Genomic DNA, 23,121 nt, shown 5'->3' on the forward strand with positions numbered 1-23,121 from the left:
AGCTGTGCTTGTAGATGGTTATTTTGAAAATGAGTTGATCCACTTTTTAAGATTTAACCTTTAATTTTAGATGGGTGTGTGTATAGCCTTCGCCTCCCCACCCCCACCCCCCAGCCCTCTTAATCAGATTGAACCAGTTGCTTCTAGGAGCTGATTACTGGAGAATGTTACTGTCATTGCATTCTGACACCAAGAGCCCAGCAGTGTATTTTATACTAGCTAATTGTTTGGTCATGTTTTCTGAAAATTAATGGTGCAACTGAAAACATTAACAAGTGGGTTTCACCACCACTACCACCATTTTTTCCTACATTCGGTTTTGCATTAAAACCAGAGATTATTGATTTTGTTGCTGTTATTTTACATAAGATAGTATAATCAAATTGCTAAAAAAAAAATGAAAATACAAATTAATAGTGTTTTGTTTTCAAGACCGTAGAAAAGAGCCTTTCATTTGAAAGACTGAGCAGCTTAAATAAGTATATCATTACACTTGTTTCAGGGAATTGTGAATGTTAGTCATCTTTACTGGCCTCCATCAAAAAAGGTGGAACTGACCCTCTCCTTAGATATTTTAAAAGAGAATTCCAAATTATAGCTCCCATTTAAAAGCAGATGTAGGTAGTTTGATATGCTCATTGCATAACGTAGATGAGGTACCAGACCCATGGTGCTCCAGAAAATGTGCATGACTTTTATGCTGTGGGGTTGTTTTCAGAGCTAAGTTTCAACAGGTTGCTGAGAGTGGTGTGCTACAGTAGAAACTGAAAACTTCAACTCTGTGGGTTTCCAAAAATAAACTGCTACTTTTAAGTTACCTTTTTATTTGATATTTTCACTTTATTCAGATTCTGTGACCGTTACAGTGTTGGTTTTCTTTTCTTCAGAAAAGAAAAATAGATTAAACTGTTTAATCTATTTTTAAGTACATTTCTTAGAGTTGAGAGCTATTCTTGGAATGAGAATAATAAAAAAAGGCTTATAATCCAGAATTATATATTTTTATTGATTAAAAAATAAACATTCATGTTGTATCACCTAGGCAATTAAATTAGAATTTAAATAAAATCAGAATTTTTCTTTAGTTAAATCATTTCTTGAATTACATCTTTTAGAAGGGATTCTTATTGTTAAACCGTGTAAGCAGAGGTCCTGCTGTTTCTTGGCTGGTTGTCTCATCCTGGACAGAGATTCTGAGGCAGAGATCGTTGTATGTTCTGAAGGAAGCCTGTGCATCCTGTTAGAAGATAAGCTGAAGCATACTAAACACTTTAAAAGTTACCTTGAGCAAAGATTGATTCCAATCCGGTAGCATCCCATCTAGCAGATAGGAAGGGGCCCTGAGGAGCTGCACGAAATAAAACACTTTTTATAGGCAGAAGAGCATGGAGCCATTACACTAGGGAAAAAAGTGAATTGATTATTTGCAAGGTCCCTTTCCTTAACGGAGTCGCAGGGTCTGTGAGGCAGACCAAGTGACCCCTGATTGGCTGGTTTAAGATTCCGTTTCTGGGAGAGCAGAAACTGTAATTAAGACTCAGTTTGATGACTTGAGGCTTAGTAGAAGCAACTTCATTTTGGGCCTGTTGTCTTGTTTTCACCAGTGCTAAATGTTTTTCATGAATTTTTAATTCCCCGAGCTTTCCGCTTTGCTTTTGTCAAAGAATAAATTTCTCTAACAAGGGAGCTTGAGTAAGGAGCACTTGTTTGGTTATGAGCCCTAGCAGTCTAACTTCTTGTGAAAGTAGGTGCGGATGATGACACTAAAATCTATGCAGGGTGGATCATGTGCCAGGCACTGCTGTTTAGCCTCCTTCCTTATGATAACCCACAAGAATCACTGCTGCCGTCTTCGAAGAAGTTTTCTTTTGGTCTCCACCGTTTTACAGGTGTGGAAAACTGAGGTACAAAGAGTTTAGCATGCCTAAGGTCATGTTTTCATTTTTTAAAATATGGTTAATTTATACTTGAAAATTGAATCAAACTAGTTTTTAACAGTTTTATTAAATGAGAGATATAGGCTAGTAGAACTATATAATTTTTGGCTATGTCACAGCCAAATCATCCCCTTGTTTGTGAGGATTCTGGAGAACACTAAGTCGAACTACTAGCTATATTTTCTTTATAATTCATCCTGAATTTTGAAATTATGTTAAATATTTTATACACTAAATTCCATCAAAGGAAAGAAAAAGCAATGATTTCTGCTGCTAAGTCGCTTTAGTCGTGTCCGACTCTGTGCGGCCCCATAGATAGCAGCCCATGAGGCTCCTCTGTCCCTGGGATTCTCCAGGCAAGAACACTGGAGTGGGTTGCCATTTCCTTCTCCAATGCATGAAAGTGAAAAGTGAAAGTGAAGTTGCTCAGTCGTGCCTGACACTTAGCAACCTTATGGACTGCAGCCTACCAGGCTCCTCCATCCATGGGATTTTCCAGGCAAGAGTACTGGAGTGGGTTGCCATTGCCTTCTCCAAATGGTTTCTAGTACGAGCATTATTTCTACACATACTTGCAAATGACGCGTTTAAGTTTTCTGTGTCCCAAATTAGAAAATGGTTTACATTCTGATACTTTTAGCAATCAATTCAAGTGATTCAGATTTTTTTTCCTCTTATTTTTCCCAAAACCCCATGGAAGGAGGAGCCTGGTAGGCTGCAGTCCATGGGGTCACTAAGAGTTGGACACGACTGAGCGACTTCACTTTGACTTTTCACTTTCATGCATTGGAGAAGGAAATGGCAACCCACTCCAGTATTCTTGCCTGGAGAATCCCAGAGACAGAGGAGCCTAGTGGGCTGCCATCTATGGGGTCGCACAGAGTCGGACACGACTGAAGCGACTTAGCAGCAGTGGTAGCAGCAGCAGCAGCAGGAGCAGCAGAAAAGGTTTATTAAAAAATCCTCACCCTGAACTTGTGATATAGAATGTGATTCTACCATTTATTAAAACCAACTTTTCCATAGTGGTCCTTATACAAAATATATAAAAAGCAGTTCCTGATGTGACTTGCACTCTGCCTTCGTCCCTTGACATTTTGATTCAGATTAATTTTGATCTAAATTTAAGTACTTCCTTTCCATTTCAGCTAGGTATCTGAAAATACTATGTTACCACTCAAATTAATGGATAAGTATCTGGAAATATTATAAACTATAAAATACTACTTGTTTTTACATAGAATTAACTACATTGGTAGAAATAATTTGCTTGAAGTTTAGTGAGGTTTATTATTTCTCTTTGTTTCTCCCTAGAGAAGGGAAAAAAAACTCTTTAATACTGGGGAGAATCAATTTAATTTATATTGTCATGACCACCATCTATATGCTTTTTGGATGTGTGCAAATCAAACTGGAAGATTGATGATGCAGGTATACCTAAGGAACATGCTTAGAAGTGAATGAGCCAAGTTTGCTTGGTTTGCAGAATTTTATTATTGTAATTATGAATATTATAAATAAAAGAAGATCTAGTTACATCTGTTTGTATAAACTAGAAACCAATGAGTCCAGCACTCTGAGCAGTCTAAAAGCAGTATGTGAAATGCCTCATGGTGATTCAGAAGGGAGAGGATGAAATGAAAAGCACAGAGAGACATGGGCACAAGTGGAGGGGGAGGGCTGACTGGCTGTGGCTTGTTCATTTTCTCTGTGTTAATTTGAAATCATTTCCTGCTCTCCTCTCTATCTTCAGCAACAGAAAGTCAGTATCTTTTTTTTTTTTTTTTTTTTTGGCCTTTTTAATGACGAAGTCATTTCCCACTGTATTGCTGCTGCTGCTGCTGCTGCTAAGTCGCTTCAGTCGTGTCCAACTCTGTGCGACCCCAGAGACAGCAGCCCACCAGGCTCCCTCGTCCCTGGGATTCTCCAGGCAAGAACACTGGAGTGGGTTGCCATTTCCTTCTCCAAATGCATGAAAGTGAAAAGTGAAAGTAAAGTTGCTCAGTCATGTCCGACTCTTAGCAACCTTATGGACTGCAGCCCACCAGGCTCCCTCCGTCCATGGGATTTTCCAGGCAAGAGTACTGGATTAAGTTCAACTATTAAAATATTTCTAAAACGGAACCTTTATGAATCAGTGTCCCTGTTTTTATATGTACCCATGTTTTATATTGTAATCAGTGTGTACATGTACCTTTTATATCATTTAAAGTTTTTTATTTAAAGTTTTTTTATTATTAAATTGATACGTGCTCATGGTAAAAAGTCAAATAGTACAAAGAAGTATAAAGTGAACACGAAAGGTGCTTGTTTCTCCTCTCATTCCTAGTCCTAGAGGTAGTGCAGTTAATGGTTTCTTGAGTACTTTCATGGGCATTTTTATGCATGTGCATATTTCGTTAGAATTAAAATTATATCCAGCTTTGTACATTGCCCTTTTCACTTAACAGTGTGCCCTGTAACACTTCTCATGTCCTTAACATCTAGAGGTACCCCATTCTTACTTTAATGACTGAATAGTGTTCTACTATATGAATGTATTAAAGTTTATATAAATAACAAGGGTGTTTACATTTTAGGTACGCGTATCTTTGCATAACTGGGCAAGTACATCTATAGGATATATTTCTAGAAGTGGATCTATTTCTAGAAGTCAAAGATACAAGCATGTGACATTTGTGTAAGCATTGTCTAGTTGGCCTTTAAAATAGTATATTAATTTATACTTTCAAATTATGTTTCACATATACTTGCAGAACTTTAAAATGTGTATCAGTTCAGCAGATCAGTATGTTTTAGTTGGCATTTTTTAAAGTTTGAGTGAGGCTTGGCATTACTTTTTTTTTTTTTTGACCATTTGTATTTTTCTGTTAACTGCCTATTCAATTTTTTCCCCTTTTACTGCTTTATTAAGTGTTTGAGCTCTAAGGTCACAGAGCTTTGGGTTCAAATTTGAGCTTTGCATTCACTAGCTGTTTTACCTTGAGAGGGTTGTTTAGGCTCTTTGACCTTCAGTTCATTTTCTGGGGCTGAGACAGTAACTTACTCATGGGGTATTGTTGATTGATGAGGTAATCAATGTAGAATACTTAACCCATTTCCTAAAGAATAGTGTGTGTGTTTGTGTGTTAGTCGTTCAGTCGTGTCTGACTCTTTGCTACCACATACACTGTAGCCCACCAGGCTCCTCTGTTCATAGAATTCTCTAGGCAAGAATACTGGAGTGGGTTGCCATTTCCTTCTCCAGGGGATCTTCCTGACCCAGGGATCAAACCCAGGTCTCCCACATTGCAGGCAGTTTCTTTACCATCTGGTCCACCATATAAGGAGAATGCTGCTGCTGCTGCTAAGTCACTTCAGTCGTGTCCCACTCTGTGCGACCCCATAAATGGCAGCCCACTGGTTCCTCTGTCTCTGGGATTCTCCAGGCAAGAATACTGAAGTGGGTTGCCATTTCTTTCTCCAGTGCATGAAAGTGAAAAGCAAAAGTGAAGTCGCTCAGTTGTGCCCAACTCTTAGCGACCCCATGGACTGCAGCCTACCAGGCTCCTCCGTTCATGGGATTTTCCAGGCAAGAGTACTGGAGTGGGGTGCCATAGAATAGTAGAATGTAATAAAGTGGTAGGAATATAATAATACAATATTATTATATATAATAATACAATATTGTATTATTTTATATAATAATATGTTTCCTAGTAGCATTAGTAATACCACTAAGATTTTTAAAGAAGATTAAGATTAAAAAAAAATTTTTTTTTAAATCTTAATCTTAAAAAATTAAGAATAGAATGTGTCAAACACCTTCATAGCATTCATATGATCATTTGGTTTTTCTCTTTTAACATAATGATGTGGTAAATTGTATTAATAGATATTCTAATATTGAACTATCCTTATATTCCTAGAATGAACTCTGCTTGGTCATGGCATTGATTATTAATTGTATTCTTAAATATAACTAACACTGTCAACTATTATTTTAGTATAAATCAAAACACATTTTTTAACATAGAATCAAGGTCTGGATTTTGGATATACTTCAGACGACATTATTGAGTATGGTTTCCATTTTGGGTGAGTAATTAGGGGTCAGAGCTAGGAATGATCTATTTAGAAACCCCAACAAGAAGCATTTGTTACGACTCACACGTGCTTCGTTGTTGCCGTTCTGTGACTCAGTTGTGTCCGACCCTTTGTGACCCTGTGGACTGCATGCAGCACGCAGTCTTCCCTGTCCACCACCATCTCCCAGAGCTTGCTCAGATTCACGTCCATTGAATTGGGGATGCCATCCAACCATCTCATCCTCTGTCACCATGGTTATGTCTAAACTATGGAGCAAGAAAAGGCATAGGGAAATGACATTTTGTTTCTGCGTCGTTTTTTGTTGTCCATTGAGATTATATATACTTTAGGGTTTTTAAAACAATAACCTTAGTATATTTTATGAAGCTATAAGAACACTTTTTCATATATAGGAAAGTAGAGTATGTTCTGATTTGTGCCTTTCAAGGACTTGTGCAGCTCAATAGTAACTCTGAAATAGTATGTTATATTGTTTCAGTGACTCAAACCCATTGCTTAAGGTTAGTTTTAGATTGAGAATCCAGCAGAGAAATGAAATAAATACATAAGGAGCGTTTGTGTCAATGACTTCTCCTGATTTTGCTTCCAAAATAATTTTCACTTATCAAATACTGATTTTTAAAAAAAATTCTTCTTTTTTAACTTCAGAAGTACTAAGGACATTAGAAGTGTAATATACATGAGGTAAAGATTTTCTATATTGATAAAGTTAGAATTTGGGTTCCATCTTATGGGTCCATTCTGTGTACAGAATTAGAACCTAGAATTCCACTGAGAAATCCTTTGAATGATCATAATAGCCTCCATGGACAGAGGAGCCTGGAGGGCTACATTCCATGGTGTCTCAAAGAGTAGGACATGACTGAGCAACTGAGCTCATAGCACAGCTACTGTATTGTTCTAGTACTATAACTAAGGGAACTGATACATAGAGGTTAAGCCTTTACCCAAGGTAACAGTGACAGAGGGGCAGAGATAGGATTCACGTACAGGCATTCTGTCTGCCAATCCTGTACTCTTTTAAATACCCCATTCTACAGACAAAGATGGAACTACTGCCATTCAGCAAATATTTATTGAGTGTCTTCAGTGTGCTGGAAATTCTTAATTGAAGATCTAGGGCATTGCCATGGTGAGCAAGGCACACAAGCTCCCTGCTGTCATGAAGAGTACATTCTTGTGGAAGCAAAATAAAGGTACAGACTTCATAGTTTATAAAGATCCTTCATCACTATAGCCAGCTGTGTTTTGCAAAGGTGTTTTACAATAATGATGAATGTTTTCTCCCCTTTCTCCATTTACTAGTTGGTTCATGAAATCCCTTTCTTGGCTATCTGTGATATACTGTGTTCTTATGTAGACCCAGGAGACTGGGCAGTGTAGGGGGAAATTCCCATGCTTTGACACCTGAAGGTCTGGGTAGGGGGAACCCCAGCGCTTCACTGTGTACCAGCTGTGTGTGAACTCTGAGCTTTCGTGTCTTCATTTATAAACTGGGCATTGGCTGCCCTGCTCTCTACAGTGGTTGTTATGAAATGAACTTAGGTCCCTACAATTAAATGAACTCAGTATAATATAGAAGGATCATCTGTTTCCTACTTTCTATACATTTTCTAGTCTTAATATTTTTCAGTGAAAGATAAAAATGCAGGTAGAGGGAGTCAATAGAGTTACCTATTGATGATGTTTAACTTTTTTCTCTCAACAGAATGCTATATTTGGTCAAGTAATTTTTGTTTGAAATCATTATTTAGGCAAACTTTGACAGTTGATGTTGCAGAAAAATTATAATTAATATTCATAAAAGTATCTTCTTGTAAATTAGAGATACCAAGGGAACATTTCATGCAAAGATGGGCTCAATAAAGGACAGAAAAGGTATGGAACTAACAGAAGGAGAAGAGACTAAGAAGAGGTGGCTAGAATACACAGAAGAACTGTACAAAAAAGATCTTCACGACCCAGATAATCACAAAGGTGTGATCATTCCCACTCACCTAGAGCTGGACATCCTGGAATGTGAAGTCAAGTGGGCCTCAGAAAGCATCACTACCAACAAAGCTAGTGGAGGTGATGGAATTTCAGTTGAGCTATTTCAAATTCTAAAAGATGATGCTGTGAAAGTGCTGCACTCAGTATGTCAGCAAATTTGGAAAACTCGGCAGTGGCCACAGGACTGGAAAAGGTCAGTTTTCATTCCATATCCCAAAGAAAGGTAATGCCAAAGAATGTTCAAACTACCTCACAATTGCACTCATCTCACACGCTAGTAAAGGAACGCTCAAAATTCTCCAAGCCAGACTTCAGCAATATGTGAACCGTGAACTTCCAGATGTTCAAGCTGGTTTTAGAAAAGGCAGAGGAACCAGAGATCAAATTGCCAACATCCTCTGGATCATGGAAAAAGCAAGAGAGTTCCAGAAAAACATCTATTTCTGCTTTCTTATCATTTCCAGTGATATATTACATTACTATGCCAAAGCCTTTGACTGTGTGGATCACAATAAACTGGAAAATTCTTCAAGAGATGACAATACCAGACCACCTGACCTGCCTCTTGAGAAATCTGTATGCAGGTCAGGAAGCAACAGTTAGAACTGGACATGGAACAACAGACTGGTTCCAAATAGGCAAAGGAGTACGTCAAGGCTGTATATTGTCACCCTGCTTATTTAACTTATATGCAGAGTACATCATGAGAAATGCTGGGCTGGAAGAAACACAAGCTGGAATCAGAATTGCCAGGAGAAATATCAGTAACCTCAGATATGCAGATGACACCACTCTTATGGCAGAAAGTGAAGAAGAACTAAAGAGCCTCTTGATGAAAGTGAAAGAGGACAGTGAAAAAGTTGGCTTAAAACTCAACATTCAGAAAACTCAGACTATGGCATCTGGTCCCATCACTTCATGGGAAATAGATGGGGAAACAGTGTCAGACTTTATTTTTCTGGGCTCTAAAATCACTGTATATGGTGATTGCAGCCATGAAATTAAAAGACGCTGGCTCCTTGGAAGGAAAGTTTTGACCAACCTGGATAGTATATTAAAAAGCAGAGAGATTACTTTGCTAACAAAGGTCCATCTAGTCAAGGCTATGGTTTTTCCAGTGGTCATGTATGATGTAAGAGTTGGACTATAAAGAAAGCTGAGTGCCGAAGAATTGATGCTTTTGAACTGTGGTGTTGGAGAAGACTCTTGAGAGTCCCTTGGACTGCAAGGAGATCCAGCCAGTCCATCCTAAAGGAGATCAGTCCTGGGTGTTCATTGGGTTGAAGCTGAAACTCCAATACTTTGGCCACCTGATGCGAAGAGCTGACTCATTTGAAAAGACCCTGATGCTGGGAAAGATTGAGGGCAGGAGGAGAAGGGGACGACAGAGGATGAGATGGTTGGATGGCATCACTGATTCGATGGACATGGGTTTGGGTGAACTCTGGGAGTTGGTGATGGACAGGGAGGCCTGGCGTGCTGTGGTTCATGGGGTTGCAGAGTTGGACATGACTGAGTGACTGAACTGAACTGAGAGTTAAGTACAAAAAAATGCATCTTAACTGCCTATTTTCTCAAAATTTCCAGTGATATATTACATTAGTATGCCAAAGTTTACTTCTGTGTTTTGTACCATAAAAATAATACATTTTAATTTCATCTTGGCTTTAAAAAGGTACTGCTTCTCACTTGCTTGTACTTGGGAATACCCACATTTGTTTCTTGATAGTCACTCAGTATAATGTGACAATCAATTTTTTTTGTTCTATAATCAGTTCTTGATGGAAACCATATGTGTTAATTAAATTATTAATGTGTACACTGAGTAACTCCAGCCCTGTGTCTTGTCTGTCACTGGATTAGTGCCAACTTTAACTGTCGGTTTCCCTTCCTCTCTGTTTCTGTTGGCACCTGTACCAGTTACAACACATGTAGGTTGCTGTAGCAAGGCTAAGTAATCTCTCTTGCTTTTGTCTTCCTCTTTTTTTCTGATACATCTAGCAGATCTTTGTCACGATACCCTATACATCATGAAGTCTGTACATTTTGAATTGATATTCGATTCAAGGCCCTGAAGCACTTAGACTCAATTACTCTGTAACCCTGTCTTTTGTTATCGCAGCATAAACCTTCCCATCCAGTCAAGCTGCAACTCTAAACATTGTATTCTAAACATTCTTTGATTTAAAATGTCATGTGAGTAAGGTATTATTTTAACCCCATATTGTAGACAAGGAAAGTGAGGCACAGAGAAGTTAACTAACTGGTCCATAATCTTCAGGTTTTCTAGGGAGCAGTTAAAGCTTGAACCTAGAGAGTTTCCCACTGGATGTGTGCTCTTCAGCACAGACTCTTTTAGGGACTAAAGCCCAACTCAGGTATCATCCTGAATAAGAATCTTTGGGTGACTCAGTTCTTCATTGAGTGGCTTCTGACACCTGTGGCATGTGGGAGAATGCCTCTCCCAGAAGGTGACATTTGAGTCAACATGTAGGAAGAAGGTAGTGGGTCTCGGAGGGTAGCATTCCAGGAGGATTGTGTGTGCAAAGGACCAAAACTTAGTCTCCTTCACAAGTGTGAATGTTTATCTAGTCTGCTTCATCCTTACATCTTTTGATAGCTTAAGCCAAATATTTCAGTCTATTTTTCAGGGTTTATATCTCTTGTGATGCCTCTACAGCTGGCATTTATTTAATCACAGCAACTCTCTGAGGTAGATCTTAATAGCTACACTTTATTGCTGAAAAAATTGAGACTCATAGTAGTTGGTAATGTACAAAGGTCACACAGGTAATAAGTAGCAGGAAAAAAAATGGCAGAGCTGGGATATGCATCAGTTTGTCTGAATCCCAGGCTCTTTCCCCACACTGTACATCAGCCACTGTGTATAGCTTTGAATAATAATTTATACTTCTCCCTTAGATGATTAATCTCCCAAACCAGAGTGCAGGGACCCTTTATAGTACTTTTATTGTCATGAACACCAACCACAACTTTACAAATAAAGAGTTAATAATTGAGTTGTTTCCATGTGTTAGTTTCACTAAAGTTAGAGGCATTTTGCATACAGTAAAACAAAATTTTAATCGTTAAAAATGAGTTGTTTGAAAAGTGCATGTATCATCGACATAAAAACAATAAAACTATTGACCAGCCAGTTGTTCTGAAATCCATGAAACAAAAACTAAAGACCACAGGCCAACTTTACTTGTTCTGCAAAACAGCAAAGCTTGGTGGAAGAAAAGAATTTCAGTTTAGCAGCTACTGCTGCTGCTAAGTTGCTTCAGTCGTGTCTGACTCTGTGCGACCCCATAGACGGCAGCCTGGTAGGCTCCTCTGTCCCTGGGATTCTCCAGGCAGGAATACTGGAGTGGGTTGCCATTTCCTTCGCCAATGCATGCATGCGTGCTAAGTCGCTTCAGTTGTGTCTGACTCTGTGCAACCCTATGGACAGCAGCCCACCAGGCTCCTCCATCCACAGGATTCTCTGGGCAAGAATGTTAGAGTGAGTTGCCATTTCCTTCTCCATCAGTTTTGCAGACTACTTTATCATTTACATTCTCTAATATCACAGATAAAGAATTGTGGGTACTCCTGTCAGAACTGCACGTGGTCCCTGAGTTAAGGATCACTCACTTTTGTTGTTAGAATTCCACGGAATTCACTAGAATTTGAACTTGTTATTTTCCAAATACTACTTCCTTATCAATGAGAGGTGTATGATTTTATTTTTAATTATTTTTGGTATTCGTTGGACCTTTATTATCTTTTTTTTTCTTGTCCTAATCTTTCTGTAGCAGTGTTCCCCTTAATTTCTGATGTCTCCCTGATTGTGAGTGACTGAAAGGCACATTGAATTCCATGAAGTGAAATTTGGAAGTTTATTGAAATAATGGAGGGAGTCTCACAAAATCATCCAGCCACAAGCGGAGGGCAGGAGTGCAACTGGGTACCTGGGTTTTGAACACAGGTAGGGATCGCTCCATCTCTTGCCTCCAATGCTCTCCTCTACTGTAGGCCACTTTCTCCATGTGATGGGGATATGACCAGCATAGCTCTCCACTTGACAGCAGTAGCCGCCAGAAAGAGACCCACCTGACATTCCTTCTGATTCAAGCCCCGCAAAGATTCCAAGAAAGTGTTCTGATTAATTAGCCCAGTCATCCTGGACTGACCTAGAAGTTGTCTCATTTGTCTGGGAAGCTGCCTAAAAGTTATCTCGTTTGCTAGGATACCGGACTCAAAACGCTGACCTCACCTGGGGAATAAGTTTGTCTGCCCTATTTTGGGTTATAGGATCTCGTCTGCTAGCTCATTCCTAGGTTAGATTGGCTGCCCCTAGGAAGCCCTCTCTCTTTGTTGAAGGCAACTTTTCCCTTGGTTCCTGAGCTTCCTTTCCAGCCTGGTTCCTGAGCTTCCTTTCCAGCCTAAGGGGACATCTGCAGTATCCTCAGTACCTTTTTGAATCAGAGACAGTTTATGAGCCCTGAGCTCTGTGTGTGAGGGATTTTCTGACATTTGTTTCACCACCTGCCTGTATGACTGCAGGTGACCCATTTGGATTTGTCTTTTTCTGTTGAGAAAATCTCCATTTTATGATTGAATAATGCATTACAATGACAATAAATAACAATAGCAGACAAATGTTGCTTCTCTTCAAAAGAACGAAACTATTATCTTGCATATCAGTTCATCTGGGTACTAATGGAAAATGCCTCAAAAAAGAAATAATACTTTACATTTATACCACAAGTTTTTCAAAGAGATCAAGTGGGAGGCTAAAGGTCACTGTAATTTTCCTCTCACAGACTTTTATTGATGCTGTTTTCTTCTCAACATTAAGAGCAGCCAACCACCTGGCTCACTCATATTCTGCAAACTGTGTTTTTAAATGAGACTGGATTTTTTTCTAGACTTGCAAAGTTTTTAATTTTAGAGAGAACTGCTTTTTTTTGTGCAACAATGTTTGTTTTGGAAATGTTCATACTCTGATAACTGTGGAAGAGACGGCTTTCTATCTGGTTGGTTGTGCTGTCATTTCAGTTAGATTAAAAAGCATTTATCATTAACTCACCATTTACAGCATTGTTCAGAAAGATTGCTAAAGATGAGTAAGATTTAGCTTGTGCCCAGGCTCCTGGAAGAACTGACCATGTACTCATGACTGACCTACCGGACAGTTGCAGGGCAGAACTGGGTCGTGGTGCCGCCACTCTGATCTCAGTACACACTCTACACAGAGCACGCGTGCAGAGGAATAGATGGACAGCCCACTCAGTGAGCTTGTACCCTCAGTGAGTGAGAAAGAAAAGGAAGTCTACCCTTCAGGCTGGCTTGTTCAGTTCTTGCGTGCCTCTCAGAGTAAGACCATGTGTAGGATTTAAAGATATCCATTTTCTCCACAACATGGCTTCTGAATGTAGCCAACAACAACTTCTGCTACTCAACAGAAGAAAAAGCAATCTATTTGAATGCTGGAGGGAAAACCCATTGTTGTGGACTTATTGCAGGACCCTATGACTGTCTTTGGCAAAGGCTTTCTATGAGATTTTCAAGAATAGCATTTACTGTTGGAGATTTTGCTTCATATATTGTGTTTAGAATTTGGCCCCCACGTAGTTTTTGATTCCACTGAAAGGAAGATGCAAATAAGGTGCAGTGTTCCTGCATAAAAGGAGACTTTAATTCTAACTTGTGTGTTTGAGGTAAGTGTCAGGAAGGATGTGGCATTTGTGTAGAGCTTTGAAGGGAAAGATTTTCACAGGTGGGTATGGGGAATGGAAGGGATACATTTCCAGTGACCAAAGCTGTGAAATAATAATGTGTCGAGATAATAGCCCAGCCTGTGTGTGCTCGGTTCTGTCCGACTCTTTGTGAACCCATGGACTGTAGCCCGCCGGGCTCCTCTGTCCATGCATTTCTCCAGGCAAGAATACTAGAGTGGGTTGCCATTTTCTACTCCAGGGGGTTTTCCCAGCCCAGGGATCAAACCTGAGTTTGTGTCTCCTACATTGGCAGGCCAGTTCTCCACTGTGCCACCATACTTAAACTGAAGAAAGTAGGGAAAACCACTAGACCACTCAGGTATGACCTGATCAAATCCCTTATGACTATACAATAGAAGTAACAAATAGATTCAGGGAGTTAGATCTGAGAGACAGAGTGCCTGAAGAACTATGGATGCAGGTTCGTGACATTGTACAGAAGGCAGTGATCAAGACCATCCCCAATAAAAGAAATGCAAAAAGGCAAATTGGTTGTCTGAGGAGGCCTTACAAATAGCTGAGAAAAGAAGAGAAGCTAAAGGCAAAGGAGAAAAGGAAAGATATACCCATTTGAATGCAGAGTTCCAAAGAATAGCAAGACTGAGATAAGAAAGCCTTTCTCAGTGATGAATGCAAAGAAACAGAGGAAAACAATAGAATGGGAAAGACTAGAGATCTCTTAAAAAAAATTAGAGATACCAAGGAAACATTTCATGCAAAGATGGACACAATAAAGGACAGAAATGGTGTAGACCTAACAAAAGCAGATGATATTAAGAAGCGGTGGCAGAGAAGAACTATACAAAAAGATCTTCATGACCCAGATAACCATGATGGCGTGATCACTCACCTAGAGCCAGACATCCTGGAATGTGAAGTCAACTGGGCCTTAGGAAGCATCACTACAAACTAAGCTAGTGAAGGTGATGGAATTCCAGTTGAGCTATTTCAAATCCTAAAAGATGATGCTGTGAAAGTGCTGCACTCAATATGCCAGCAAATGTGGAAAACTCAGCAGTGGCCACAGGACTAGAAAAGGTCAGTTTTCATTCCTATCCCAAAGAAAGGCAGTGCCAAAGAATGTTCAAAATACCATACCATTGCACTCATTTCACATGCTAGCCAAGTAGTGCTCAAAATTCTCCAAGCCAGGCTTCAGCAGTACGTGAACTGTGAACTTCCAGACGTTCAAGCTGGATTTAGAAAAGGAAGAAGAGCCAGAGATCAAATTGACAGCATCTGTTGGATCATCGAAAAAGCAAGAGAGTTCCAGAAAAACATGTACTTCTGCTTTAATTGACTATACCAAAGCCTTTGACTGTGTGGATCACAACAAACTGTGGGAGATTCTTCAAGAGATGGTAATATCAGATCACTTCACCTGCCTCCTGAGAAATCTGTATGCAGGTCAAGTAGCAACAGTTAAAACTGGACATGGAACAACAGACTGGTTCCAAATTGGGAAAGGAGTACATCAAGGCTGTATTTTGTCACTCTGCTTATTTAACATATGCAGAGTACATCATGCAAAATTCTGGGCTGGATGAAGCATAAGCCGAAATCAAGATTGCCAGGAGAAATAGCAATAATCACAGATATGCAGATGATGCCACCCTTATGGCGGAAAGCGCAGAAGAACTAAAGAGTCTCTTGATGAAAGTGAAAGAGGAGAGTGAAAAAGTTGGCTTCAAACTCAACATTCAGAAAACTAAGATCATGGCATCTGGTCCCATCACTTCATGGCAAATAGATGGGAAACAATGGAAACAGTGACAGACTTTATTTTGGCAGGCTCCAAAATCACTGCAGATGGTGATTGCAGCCATGAAATTAAAAGATGCTTGCTCCTTGGAAGAAAACCTATGACCAAGCTAGACAGCTTATTGAAAAGCAGAAACATTACTTTGCCAATGAAGGTCCATCTAGTCAAAGCTATGGTTTTTCCACTAGTTGTGTTTATGTGAGAGTTGGACTATAAAGAAAGCTGAGTGCCGAAGAATTGATGCTTTTGAACTGTGGTGTTGGACAAGACTCTTGAGAGTCCCTTGGACAGCAAGGAGATCCAACCAGTCAATCCTAATGGAAATCAGTCCTGAATATTCATTGGAAGGACTGATGTTGAAGCTGAAACTCCAATACTTTGACCACCTGATGTGAAGAACTGACTCATTTGAAAAGACCCTGATGCTGGGAAAGATTGAAGGCGGGAGGAGAAGGGGATGACAGAGGATGAGATGGTTGGATGGCATCACCGACTCAATGGACATGAGTTTGAGTAAGCTCCAGGAGTTGGTGATGGACAGGGAGGGCTGACGTGCTGCAGTCCATGGGGTGACAAAGAGTTGGACACAACTGAGCAACTGAACTGAACTGAACTGAACTGAGCCACCTGGAAAGCCCGTCAATGCTTCCTATGAAACATACAATAGCCCAAATTCTTACAAAGACTTTTGAGAGCCTTCCTCCTACTATAAAAAACAAAACAAAACAAAACAAAAAAACAAAACCCATACATTTTTAACTATAAGGTTCTAAGAACCTTATTCTGTATGTTATGGGAAACGTTAAATTTTTTTTGGTCAGAGATATATCATGCCTAGGAATGGTCAAGGTAGAATCTTGACATTTCAAAATAGATCAGTACTGTCCTCCCCACCCCTTTTACCTTACCTGTTACCTGGAAACAGACTGAGAAGTGGTGATCTCTTCCTAGGGATAGGCACGTGGAACATTTAGACTGCCTTACTCAGGTGTGTGAACCAGGAGGAATTGAAGTAAGTAGGGTTAGACTGTCAGCCCGTTGTGCTGTTATTGACATATGTATTATATGTGTTACAGACCTGACAGTTTGGTGTTACAGTTGTTGCTTTGTGCAATCCTGTCTTTTAAAGTAAAATTAAGAGAAAAAAGAGCAAGCATATGTATTTATACAGTCTTTTATATTTATTCAAGTGTTAACCTTTTTCTTCCGCGCTTCCTTTTTTCTTGCTAACTTGAGTTAGCATCTGGTGTCATTTCCTTTCCGCCTGAAAGGCTTCCTTCAGCAAATCTTCTTAGTCTTTGTTCTGAGAATGAATTCATTCCACCTTCATTTTTAAAGGATAGTTTAGCTGGATATGGAATTCTTGTGAGACAATTTTCTTTTTGTTTTTGTTTTTTTTCCCCCCATTTAGCAATTTGAGTATGCTATCAGCACCTTCTTATTTCTGTTGTTTCTGAAAAGAAGTTAACCATTGTTTCATTATTCCCTTATATATGATAACTGTTTTTTACTATTTTGAAATTTTAATTTGTTTTTGACTTTAACAGTTTAACTGAAATGTGCCTAGGTATGTGTTTGTATTTATTCTAGGGTAGGGCTCATTGCGCTTCTTGGATCTGTAAGTTCAGTTTTCATAAAGTTTGGGAGTTTTTTAGCCATTATTTCTTGTGTTTCCTACCCTTTGCCTCTTTTTGTGGAACTGCCATTATATACAGGTTAGTATGCTTGCTGTTATCTTACGGGTCTTTGAGGCTTTCTTCCTTTTCATTCATTCTTTTTTCTCTCCGTTTTTTAGATGGAATTGTTTCTATTGATCTTTCTTCACGTTTCTAGATTCTTCCTTCTCCCAGCTTAAACCTAGTGAACCCATCTAGTGAATTTTTTCATCTCAATTATTGTACTTTTCAATTTCAAAATTTCATTTAGTTCTTCTTCATAATTTCTACCTCTTTATTGAGATCTCTTTGTTGAGTTATTGTCATCATACTATAATTCTTTAAATATGATTCCTTTAGTTACAAAGCATCATGGTTTATTTCGAAGTCTTTGAGAAGTGTTAACAGCTGGATCCACTTAGAGTCAGTATCTGTTGACTGCTTTTTTCCTGAGCATGGAACACACTTTCCTGTTTCTTTATATGCCTTGAAAGTTTGCTGAGAACCAGCATTTCAGATTTTATTTTGTAGTAATTCTTAATTCTGATTTACTCCTCTCAAACTTCTTGTTGCTCTTTTTTTGTTTAATAGCTTTGCTGGGCTAAATTTATGGACTCTGTTTCCACCATGGTGTGTGAATGCTAATGTCTCTGATTTATAAAATTTTTAATTAAAAAAAATTAACCCTGGATCTCCAGTATTAGCTCCTGTATCTGCATGGCTTAGTGGTAAATCCATGATTGGTTAGAGGTTATCTACAAATGCCTTGAGCTGATGGATATGTGTGTGAGTTGGGGAGCATGTTCAAATTTCAGACAGGTCAGTCTGTCTTCTGTGTTTCTAAGTTGTTTTTTTTGTTTGAAGATTCTCAACATGTGATATCATAACAGCTTTTATCTATGTCTGCCTTACTTCACTTAGCATAATGGCCTCACGGTCCATCCGTGTTGTTGCAAATGTCAAGATTTCCTTCCTTTATGCTGAATAGTATTCCATTGTATATAAATATCACATGTTCTTTGTGCATTCATCCATGGGTGGAGATTTAGATTGCTTCCAAGTCTTGACTATTGTAAATAGATACAGTGAACATTGAGGTGCAGATATCTTTGTGAGAAAGATTTCATTTTCTTCAGATAAATACCCAGAAGTGGAATTGCTAGATTGGATGGTAGTTCTATTTTTACTTTTTGAGGAACTTCCATACTATTTTCCGTAGTGGCTGCACCAATTCAGCAGGGGTCCAATTTAGCACAAGGGGTCTCTTTTCTCCACATTCTCACCATCACTTGTTATTTCTTGTCTTCTTGATAATAGCCATTCTAACAGATGTGAAGTGATATTTTATTGTGGCTTTGATTTGCATTTCCCTAGTAGTTAGTGATGTTGAGCGTCTTTTCATGTACCTGTTGGCCATTTGTATGCCTTTTTTGGAAAAAAAAAAAAAAGTCTCTTTAGATCCTGTGCCCATATTTTAATTGGATTTTTCTCTCTAGTTGTTACAGGTAGTTTTAAAGTGTCTCCCAGCTTCTGGCTGCCGTGTTTGTCTTCTCTGCATGTGCTGTAGCCTCATGGGCCCAGAGAGGTAGATAGCTTAGACCCTGTCCCATTTCTCCTGTGTGCCCACACAGCCTTCTAGTGGGCCATGGTTGTTTGGATAGATTTTGAAGCTCTTCTGTGGTTGTCTCACTTTTTAAAATTTGTTTAGTCTGTTGGTCTGATACTTGCTGCAGCTGAGACTACAACCTCCAGCTAGGTAACCTGCTAGTCTTGCTGATTGTCTGCCTCCATGATTGCCATTACCAACTGTGTTGCTGGGCATGGATTTTTTGCACTTTACTTTTAATCAAGTTAGCCTCCCTCAGCAGCAAAGCAGGTAGAACTATGCTGCTGATCATGCTGGACTTGGGGGGCCAGGATTGCAGTCCCAAGCAGGAATGCCATGGACTCTCTGTGAAATAATTGAAAAAACGTATATTGGTCTCTATCCCCATTTCCTGGTACAGGGTTCCTAAAATCTTTGTGAGAGTCTAGGTCGCAAGAGCACTAGACGCATCTTTTGTTCTAATGTTTGGTCTTTGATCTTGGTTCCTAACACAGAGCTCCCAAATCCTTTGAACTTTCCTAAGTGATAGGAATGCCTTAGTTCTAATGAGAAGACTTTGGATGGGCTTGGGGATAGCTTGAGGATGGGAGCTGGTTACCTGAAACACCCTGCCAGGATTGGAAGCTTGGGACTTGCAGCCCCATCTGCCATCCTCTGGGAATGGGAAAGGTGCTGGAGATTGAGTTAATTATCATTAATCATGGCTACATGATGAAGCTTCTGCATAAGTTGCCGAAGTACAGGGTTCAGTGAACACATCTGTATGCTGAGAGGGTGATGCGCCCCAACTCCATGGGGACAGAAGTTCCTGCACTTGGCACCCTTCCAGCCTTGTCCTCTCTATCTCTTGGGCCTGGACCCTTTATTGCATCCTTTAGTATATAATAAACTGCTAAGCATGTTTCCCTGAGTTTTATGAGCTGGGCTAGCAAATGATCAAGTCCAGGGAGGGGGTCATGGAGACCTCCCATATATAGCCACTTTGGACAGAAGTTGTGGGTAATCTGGGGACTCACTGCCTGTGTTTGGCATCTGAAGTGGGGGTGGTGTGGGACTGAACTCTTGACTTGTGGAATCTGATGCTCACTCCAAGGAGCTAGTGTCAGAACTGAAGGGAACTGTGGGACATCTGGCTATTGAAAGAGGATTGGTCAGTGTGGGAATCAGCTCTCACTTGGGTATCCAGAGTGCTGTAAATGGTGGTAGAGGGAGTAAAGGAAGAACACAGGAGTGTTTTCACAGCCCCACTGTTCTAACTTAGGGTTCAGTAGTATTTCATGAATAAATGCTTCTCAATTTGTAGGCCTTTAATTGGTTTCCAGAGTCCTGAAATGTTTTTGTTTTATATTTTTTGTGAAAATCGTATTTTATCCTTGCTTTGGGAGTGAGCATTCGCCATATTCCTTCCTCTCCTGTTCTGAACGCCTGAAGATGTTTTTAAAGTATTCAGGTGTAGAGCAAGCCATTTTATTATCACATTGAGGTAGACACCAAGTCAGTATTTTTATTTTATGTGAACAGCTTTATTAGAAAGAGTTCGGTTTTATAATAGTATGATTCATGAGTTTTTTATAACTGCTTTCTAATAAGTTTTCATACCTGGATTCTGCCAGTTGAAGAAGCTGTATGTTTTTTAGGAAGTATTAAATTATAAAAATAATTTTGAAGAGAGATTAGATGCATTTAAAAAAAAGACTGATTTTTAGCAAAGTAACATTTATTTTGTTTTTAAGTCCTTTTATGTTTAGGATATTAATGTTTCATAGCATTTTACAGTCATCTCTTTATGGGAAAGGAATCCTTTACTTCTTATTATAAACATATAGTATATTCTTTGTTGAAAAGAAGAAAACCTAGGAAGCCACAAATAGGAAAATCAGAAGCATCACAGTCACACTGCCAAGAAACAACCACCATATGAAGAATGCTGGTGTCTCTTCTACAGGCCTCATGCATACAGTCCGTCTTCTTGAGTCATTCATCTATCTTGAAACTTGCTTTTTAAAAAACAAACAAAATAAAAACCTAATTCTGATTTGGTGAACATCTTCCTATGTTGTTAGATATTTTTGTAAAACACAGGTTTTTAAATGGCTGCATAGTACATCAGTACTGCCTATGGATAACTATTATAATTTGTTTTCTGTTGGCAATTTATGTTTCTTCTGCTTTCAGCTGTCAGTGTCTCTTCAGATTAGATTACTTCAAGAGCACTTGTTGAATTGGGCATGAACATTTTCAAGGCTTTTAATATTTTTAGACAAACTTCTCCATCTCCACCCTAACCCCTGCTTAGAGTTTCACCAGCAATATGTGCAAAAGTTCACACTAAGATGTGCATCCTCTTCAAAACTAAATTTTAGTGAAATCATATAATTGTGCTAATTAATTAAATTTAAAATGTCTAAGTGTGGGACTTCCCTAGTGGTCCAGTGGTTAAGAATCCATTTTCCAATACAGGGGATGCAAGTTCCATCCCTGGTTGGGGAACTAAGATCCCACATACCAAGGGACAACTAAGCCCTCGAGCCACAACTAGAAAGAAGCCCGTGCACCCAACATGCTGCAATTAAGACCAGACGCAGCCAAATAAATAAAAATTAGAAAAGAAACCTATGGCTGATTCATGTTGATGTTTGGTAGAAGAAACCAGTGCAATACTATAAAGCAATTATCCTTCACCTAAAAATTAAAAAAAAAAATGTCTAAGTGCTATTTTATTTCTGTATATCCTATCTTGTCTTTATATCATTTGTTAAAATGTAAAATTCTTTAAAATTCATTATAATTTATTGTCTAATGCATCTTGACTTTTTGAAGTTTCCCTTTAAAAAAATAGAAATGGAATTTTTCTTTTCTCAGAGAAGAAAATCCTGTTAAACTATTAGGATTAATTTCTTTTGATTTTAAATAATGAATATGCTAGACTAGATTACTTTCATATATGTATATGTCTTTAAATGTTAATATGACTTGTTATATTTAGATGATATTTTTTCTAAAATAAAATCAAAATTCTTGTTACACTTCTGATAATCACATAGAATTAATTGAAAGATATTCCTGTAATACTACATTTAGGTTTTTTTTTTTTACTGAATCTGAAAGCTGAGAACTATTTTCCTGTAACTCTGACTATATTTAAGTCCAAATTTCACATCCAAGAATTGTCAAATGATACTGGTTTTGAAAATTTATTAATAAATTAGAAGAATCTGTAATTTTTCTGTTCCTGTAATTCTCTTACAGGTACATGTTAGGCAATGTTGGTCTCAAAAACAGTAAGCAAAGTTATTTTTAACTCTTAAATATTTAAAACTTATTTTAAGCTTTAAGACAAATTTAAAAAATGTCTGCTGTATCTGAAGGGCAAAATTATATTTTGATAAATATAAGTGTACCGTTCATTATCAGCTGGAATTTATTTATATTACTTTAATGTGATTCAAGATCTCAGAGCAAAATAAAGTGCCAAGAGGTGATCACATTATCTGAACAATAGAACATTTGCACAAACAAGAAACTATTTGCTGGTCTTTTGATCAGAAGGTTAGAATTCTTTTCTGATTTCTCCTCGGCTATTAATTTCTGAAAGTCCACAATATGCATCAAATACAGTGTTTGAAGTCTTTCTTAGACTATTTTCAGCAAGGCATAAACATAAGGTTTATTGCACTACAGTCCTATAGTACAAACAGATCCACTTGCTGTCCGCTGCTTAACAGTTCTGGAGGAATTTTAGTGACTAACAGCAAGCACATACATGGGCTTTAAAATATTAATGGTTTGCCAAATATGTTCTCCTCAGAAATATTTTTAAACCTCTATTATTGTATCTGTTTATTTCACCTTTGTTAATATGTAAGGTATTACTCTTTTTCTTAAAGAAAATTTATTTGGAATATATGATCTGGAAAATACCCAGAAATTGGGTCCTTTGATTACCTGCACTTGACCTTTCTCGGATCTTCACATTGTTAATTTTCGTGTATTCTTCCTGAAGGAAGGAACATCTGTAGCTACAGGGGGACCATTGTTTCCTGTGAGAGAGAGTGAGGGCTCATATGGTATATCCTCCATTCTCTGAATCCCACAGGTTATTCATGGTCTCTGAACAGTGTCACTGTGTAGAATATTTTTTGAGCCTGTCCTGTTTCTCACAGAAACACTTCATGTTGATCGACATGATTCTTTTTTATAAATCTGTTGATTGCTTTGTCCTCTTAATTGTACCATACTCCTTATAAATGGGTTAATTATTTTAAAAAGTGATGGATGTTTTATAGATTGAATGTATATTCAGTATGTAGTGGAA

The 23,121-nt window shown here is 38.5% G+C and overlaps 1 protein-coding gene across 2 annotated transcripts in view; it reads left to right on the top strand.

Annotated features, from left to right (window-relative positions):
- Window positions 1–23,121, top strand: part of PRKAR2B (protein kinase cAMP-dependent type II regulatory subunit beta) — a 111,672-nt gene that overhangs the window by 35,230 nt on the left and 53,321 nt on the right. The gene's annotated exons all lie outside the window — the stretch shown is intronic.

The sequence above is a fragment of the Oryx dammah genome, unplaced genomic scaffold (genome assembly GCF_014754425.2).
Source record: "Oryx dammah isolate SB20612 unplaced genomic scaffold, SCBI_Odam_1.1 HiC_scaffold_18, whole genome shotgun sequence".
NCBI classification, from domain to species: Eukaryota; Metazoa; Chordata; class Mammalia; order Artiodactyla; family Bovidae; genus Oryx; species Oryx dammah.